This window comes from Mus musculus, chromosome 16 (genome assembly GCF_000001635.26).
Source record: "Mus musculus strain C57BL/6J chromosome 16, GRCm38.p6 C57BL/6J".
Taxonomy (NCBI): domain Eukaryota; kingdom Metazoa; phylum Chordata; class Mammalia; order Rodentia; family Muridae; genus Mus; species Mus musculus.
In genome coordinates, this window is record NC_000082.6 from 76,545,643 (window position 1) to 76,551,487 (window position 5,845).

Genomic DNA, 5,845 nt, shown 5'->3' on the forward strand with positions numbered 1-5,845 from the left:
GTCCACCCATAGGCTCTGCTGATTGTTTCCTTTGCTGTACAGAGATTTTAATTTCACATACTTACCTGTGCTGATTGTTGGATAGGCCTAGTTTCTTTGCTATTGGAATTCTGGCTTGAGCTTGTTTCTATGCCTCCCGCCCCCGTTTCTGCTATTCATTTCAGCCGTATAGGTGTTTAAGTTCCTATTTTGATACAAGTCCAGTTGATTGTTTGCAGCCCATCTCTGACAAGCTCTTGGCTATCCAGCTTCAAAATTCCAGTTCGGGGTGAACTCTTGCAGCCCTAAAAACAGTCAGTTCTTCAGGGAACCCTGGGATGTCGGGAGTCAAAGTCTGGGTCTCTTATTAACTTCGGGACAACTGAGATGAAAAAACTAATACTGGAGTGAATTCAGGAACTCCTGAGATCAAAGGTTTGATCACTGTCATCTTATGGAGCTGCTGGGACTGAACCCTTGCTCCAGAGCAAACTCCCAGAGTCCTGTAGCCAAGTTCCCAGCCCTGTAAGAAACTTTGGAACCACTAGAGCCAAAACTCTGTTCCCATGGTGAACACTGTTGCAGTGGAACATGTTTGCCTATTTGGCACAGTTTCAGAATTTTAAGAACAACAGTAAATTCACAAGGTCCAAGAGTTTCAATGATAGTAACTCATGGCACAATGCTACCTGCACTGATAATCTAGCTGCAGCAAATACAGGTTCTTTTATCCTTTCATTCCAATTATAATTATTTCTATTAACTCCCATATCACACAACACACAGTAATGATGTCTGTGTGCTGTTTTTTTTTTTAACAGGAATGCAAGTTAAAGAGGCTGCAGCAGAATTTAAGAGATGTCCGAAATGGTCTGAAGAGAATCAGTATTGATAATGAATCAACCAACAGCAAGGTGAAAGACACAATAGAGGTTCAAGGGCAGGAAGCAGTGGGTTTGGTCCAGATGGCCAAAGAAGTGGAAGGGCAGGGATTCCAGTAGGCCACATCAACAATGGAGACTATGCTGAGTCCAGTCTTCAGGGATAGTGAGGCATGAGGGTCTGATGCTCTTGGCCCTTTACTTGTGCAGGTATCAGGCGATAGACTGGTTTGAGACCATACCATCACAGGGCTGGGTGTCTATCACTTTAAGGGATCCAGGTGCTGAAGTTACACCCTATTCTTTGTTCTGGTACATATGATAAGCACTTGGGCCTGGTTTCACTGATATGATTTTAATACACCCAGGTGCTCCAATAGTTTCAGTTCACCCCCAGTAAACTTAGAGGGTGGCTCCGTTTCTACTTCCAGGAATAAATGATTTATATTTATAAGCCTGTGTTGGTGGTTGGTGCAGTACAGACAGTATAGCTTCTGGGGCCATCCAGGGGCTAAAGTCATCCTTCTCTCTCAAAATGGAGTCTTCTAGAGCAATGAAGAGCCTGGAAAAACATTTGTTTTGAAATACAATATGGAGTAACTTACGTAGCCTGATCGCTATACCTGAGGACATTGGTGCCAAATGTCTGGTTTTCCAGGAAGCTCTGGGGTCAAAAGAGTGAACTCTGGGACAGCTGTAGTGAAAGTGTTCTCCCTTGATCACTCTATGAGCACTGCAGTCTGGTCCTGCAGGAATTCTGCCACTTATGGTTCAAAACACCATTTCTAGAATGAACTCTGGAATCACTGGGATCAAAGCCAGTCATCTGGGGGCATTTTATAACCACTGGGTCCTATTCCTTGTGCTGGACAGAACTCTGAAGCCAGAGAGTAACAGCCTACGTTCTACTGTGAACTTGAAACCTGTAGGTTCCGGATGAACTATGGGCCCACTTAAATAAAAGCTAGGATTCATTCTGTGGTGGATTCTGTGATTCCTGGATCCAAAGACCTGATTCCAGGTTAACTCTGCAAGCCCTAGAGTTAAAACTGATTTGGGGGGATGGAGTGGGGTGGGTAATTACTGGAACAGTGGATGTCAAAGTTTTGGTACTTTGAGAAAGCTGTGATTCAAACCCTTCTTCCTGGGAACTCTGTGGTTTCTGGAGTCAAAGGCCAAGTGCTGCTATGCACACACTGGCTACTTCTGTAGCCAAAGCCTTGGTTTTATGTCTAACTCTGGTACCTCTCGAACTAAAAAGCCTTGGTCCTGCAGCAAACCCTAAACCCTGCAACACCCTGAGCCAAAGACTGGTCCCTTGGTGAACTGCATACCAGGGAAACACTTCGATTGCTGGACTGGCTTCAAAGAAATTGAGAAACTACCTTTGAAAAATGGAGCTGTAACTCATTGGGGAATATGATCAAAGTCAGCATGGAAGCCCCACCCCTCCACCCCATATGCACTCCCTTTTCCTATCTGTAAAAAGAGTTAAGTTGCGCGTGATCTAGTCGCCACGTTTAAGATTTTCAAACCTGTAGGATCGAAACCGTCATTTCCACCTCATTAGGAAGGCATCCATTTTTCTCTCAGCTTTCTGGACAGAAAATAGTGAGATTGTAGCAGGTGTTTTTCTTTATAGTAATTAACTTATTGTTGCTTCTGTGGAGAATTAAAGAATTAGGGTCCAAGGATAGCTGAAGGAAAACCCCAGACTCAAATAGTATGGAAAGGCAAAGAGCATTTAGTCCGCAGAAATAACCAACATGGAAAGACCAACCATTCATCAAAACGGCCATGCCTTGGGGGCTGGCAGGACCCTTTTTATGAAGGGTTAGGGGAATTTTCCAGAAGGGTTAGGTAACTTCTAATATCATTGGTAGGTGGGCAAAGCAGTGCCATGAGTACAACTTTGATGGGCTGCTATGTTAGTTCTATTATATCTGGTGAGACCTTGAAGAATCTCAGTTTGGGCTTTGATATCTCCTCCAGCTAGGTGTCCCAGGACCTGACTCAGCTCCAGACTTCTCCTCCCTGAGTCAGGGCTGTCACTGACTAAAGTCCCATTGTCAGTGGCTCCTTCTGAGGAACCCAGTATGCTTCCTGGGGAATTGAAAATTTTATTCCCAATGCTTTCAGAACTCAAAAGAAGTGTTAGAGATAAACGTGAGTCCAATCTGTGGCTCCCCTAGAATCTCACCAATCATCTATTGTCTCCAAAGCCTGCTTCCGTCTTCTCTCCAGCACTTCCTTGTGCATTCTGACCCACATAAACTTTGACTCAAGGAGGATGACTTCACAGTGGACTGATCCATCTGCCCTCCGGTTTCCCAGAAGATTAGGATCAGGCTGCAGCTGAAATTGTGCTTCAGGTAACTTGAAGTCATCATTTTGCTGACAGCCTCCATTCCTCTCAGCTCAGATGCGTGCATCATCCTCTTGCAAGCCTGGCGGCACCATCGACTCTTCCCGAGTCTTCTTCTCAGTGACGTCAGCTTGCAGTTAAGCACGTACTGCCTCTGTGCTCTTTGGGGGCAGGGGAGGGGGGATCTTACTAGTAAATGCCTGAGAGAAATCTGAATGGAATGAGCCTTTGCATATACTACAACTTGAAAAATCATTTGGTAAGGTGCATGACAAGGGTAATTCTCCAGATGTCAGTGGCTCCATATATGCCTTCTGTTGTGGGCATTTTTAAGTCTAATATGAGTAAAACAGGTTCCCTATATAGAGAACATTGGCTTCAGGTTACTGAGGAAGGAAAAACAAGATCAGAAGGATGGTTTCTTAAGAGTTTAGGAGAACCTAACAAGAACTGAGTAATTTGATCCAACTGGGATCAATTGGAATCTTGAAGCCTATGGATAAGTATTGTAGCACCCAGCTAGAATCTCAGTATTTGGGAGCTTGAGTCAGGAGGGTCTTGAGTATGAGGCCACACTGGGCTAGATGAAGAATGGAAGGCTACCCTGTGCTATAGACTCAGATCTTTTCTTTAAAGTAAAAGTTTCAAATTTAATTCATGTTATTAAATATTTTGTAATAACTATAAAGTTCTGGTACTGAACTGTCACCTTGAAGTCACCTTTCTGCTTGATTTTGACCCTTCATCTACCATACAGTATTTTTATTCCTTCTGTCTTAGTGTGTGAGCCAGGCTGGAAGGAGTTAGACATTCAGACACTGACATAAAGTGTCAGTTTAACTGCACAGAAAGGTACAAGGAGAAGATTATAATCTCTCAAACCACATCCTTCCCACCCTTGCTCCCATTTCCCCAGGGGCATCAACCTTGAACCACAAAGGAGAACTTCTGCTTTTTAACTCTTTAACTCTCCACGGAAGTCGCCAGATCCAGTCTCACAGAAGCTGGGCAGGTAACAGAAACCAAGCAGGGCTGAGAGATGAGGACACAAGGACGAAAGGATAGCACAGAGCTGCTTGTCGGCTTCTTTAGTTACTCCCAGGTTACAATACAACATTGGTGTTGGGATCTTTTCTCTTTGACAGACTCCACCCCACACGGCTGCAGTAATTAGCTAAATCAGTATGCTCCCCGGTGGGTCACCCTCCCAGCACGTCCCCCCCCCCACCAACGTCACCGGATTCTCAAATGAAACACACACACACACACACACACACACACACACACACACACACACACATATACACCAGTTCATTTTAATATACCTTGACTAGCTCAAAGGCTGGGCAGTTCTAATCCTTCCCACTGCTAGCAAGCACCCTCCTTTGGTAGCTCTGAGTTAGCATCTTTAATATTTATATTTTATCTCTGCTACCCCACAAACAATTGGGGAAGCGGTGGATGGCAGGCCTTTAGGTTTGGTCTTTCTCCTTCCCTGTGATGGCGATTTCTCCTTCTCTTTCAGGTCCTAGCCCGGGCAAATCTAAAGGTTCCACCTCACTCTACCTGCCCAGGCATTGGCTGTTGACTCTTTCTTGATCAATCAACAACCAGTTGGGGACAAGGACTTTCAGCAATTGGACACACAGACTCCCAATTTTGGGGCCAGATTAATTCAAAGCATTAGATTCCATCTCTAACACCCTACTGCCCTCAGCTCATTATCCCAACACCCACCCAGTCAAGAAAGCCAGAAATATGAAGTGTTTGGTTTACTTCTCACAAGCTGCAACTAGAAGGTCTCTTGCAGAATGATCTTACAGGCTATTAGCATCACATCTGGGTTAGGCATTCATGACTCTGCTTCACATTTACAACTTCAAAATAATTTATAATTGTAAGTTCCCAATTTATAAACTAAAATAGCTCCTTATTATTTTTTAAGGAGAAGCTTATGAATTGACTGAGAATTCTAATATTTCTATGGTATTCCCCCCTAACTTTGATTGCATTACTATTAAGTATTTTTTCATTGTTGTTGTATTGTCCTTACTCATCAAACTTTTCATTAATTATTTATCTTATAAAGATAGAAGAATGAATACCCTCTCATCTTTCCTCTCCATACATGTTTAGATTTTTTCGTTGTGCCACTATTTACTTTTAGTAAATTTATATTATTTAACATCTATCCTAGTACAGTTGACTACAAATTAAAATTCTAGACTTTATGTAAAAAGAAATATGCAAGCAGAACTTTCAGTGTTATACTTGTCACAGAACTCCGGACAGTGATGTCCTCCTAGTTTTTTTATTGGTCAATATTTCATAAATAAAGGCCATGTGGATTTCATGGATTTCATCCCCTAACAAAGGATGTATTACTCAGAATCCTTCATCCTGGTGATACTGGATCCCAGATTTTCATACCCAGATCTTTGTTCTTCCACGAGTTTCCCATTTTCATTTCCTTTATTGCCAGTAGAATTTTACCCTTTACTTTAGCACCATGTTCATCGGGATTCCATATGCTGAAATTAACCCATTAATTTCTAGAAACATTGTGATAGGATACTTTCATGCTCATTTGCTGGTTCTGACTGGTTTTCTTCTCACATGC

At 42.9% G+C, this 5,845-nt stretch overlaps 1 long non-coding RNA gene across 1 annotated transcript; it reads left to right on the forward strand.

Annotated features, from left to right (window-relative positions):
* Nucleotides 1-3,152: 3,152 nt before the first annotated feature.
* Nucleotides 3,153-5,582, forward strand: Gm30726 (predicted gene, 30726). The gene is made up of 3 exons (NR_155449.1): nt 3,153-3,232; nt 4,142-4,237; nt 4,751-5,582. It is a non-coding gene; the product is annotated as a predicted gene, 30726 (long non-coding RNA).
* The last annotated feature ends 263 nt before the right edge of the window (nt 5,583-5,845 follow it).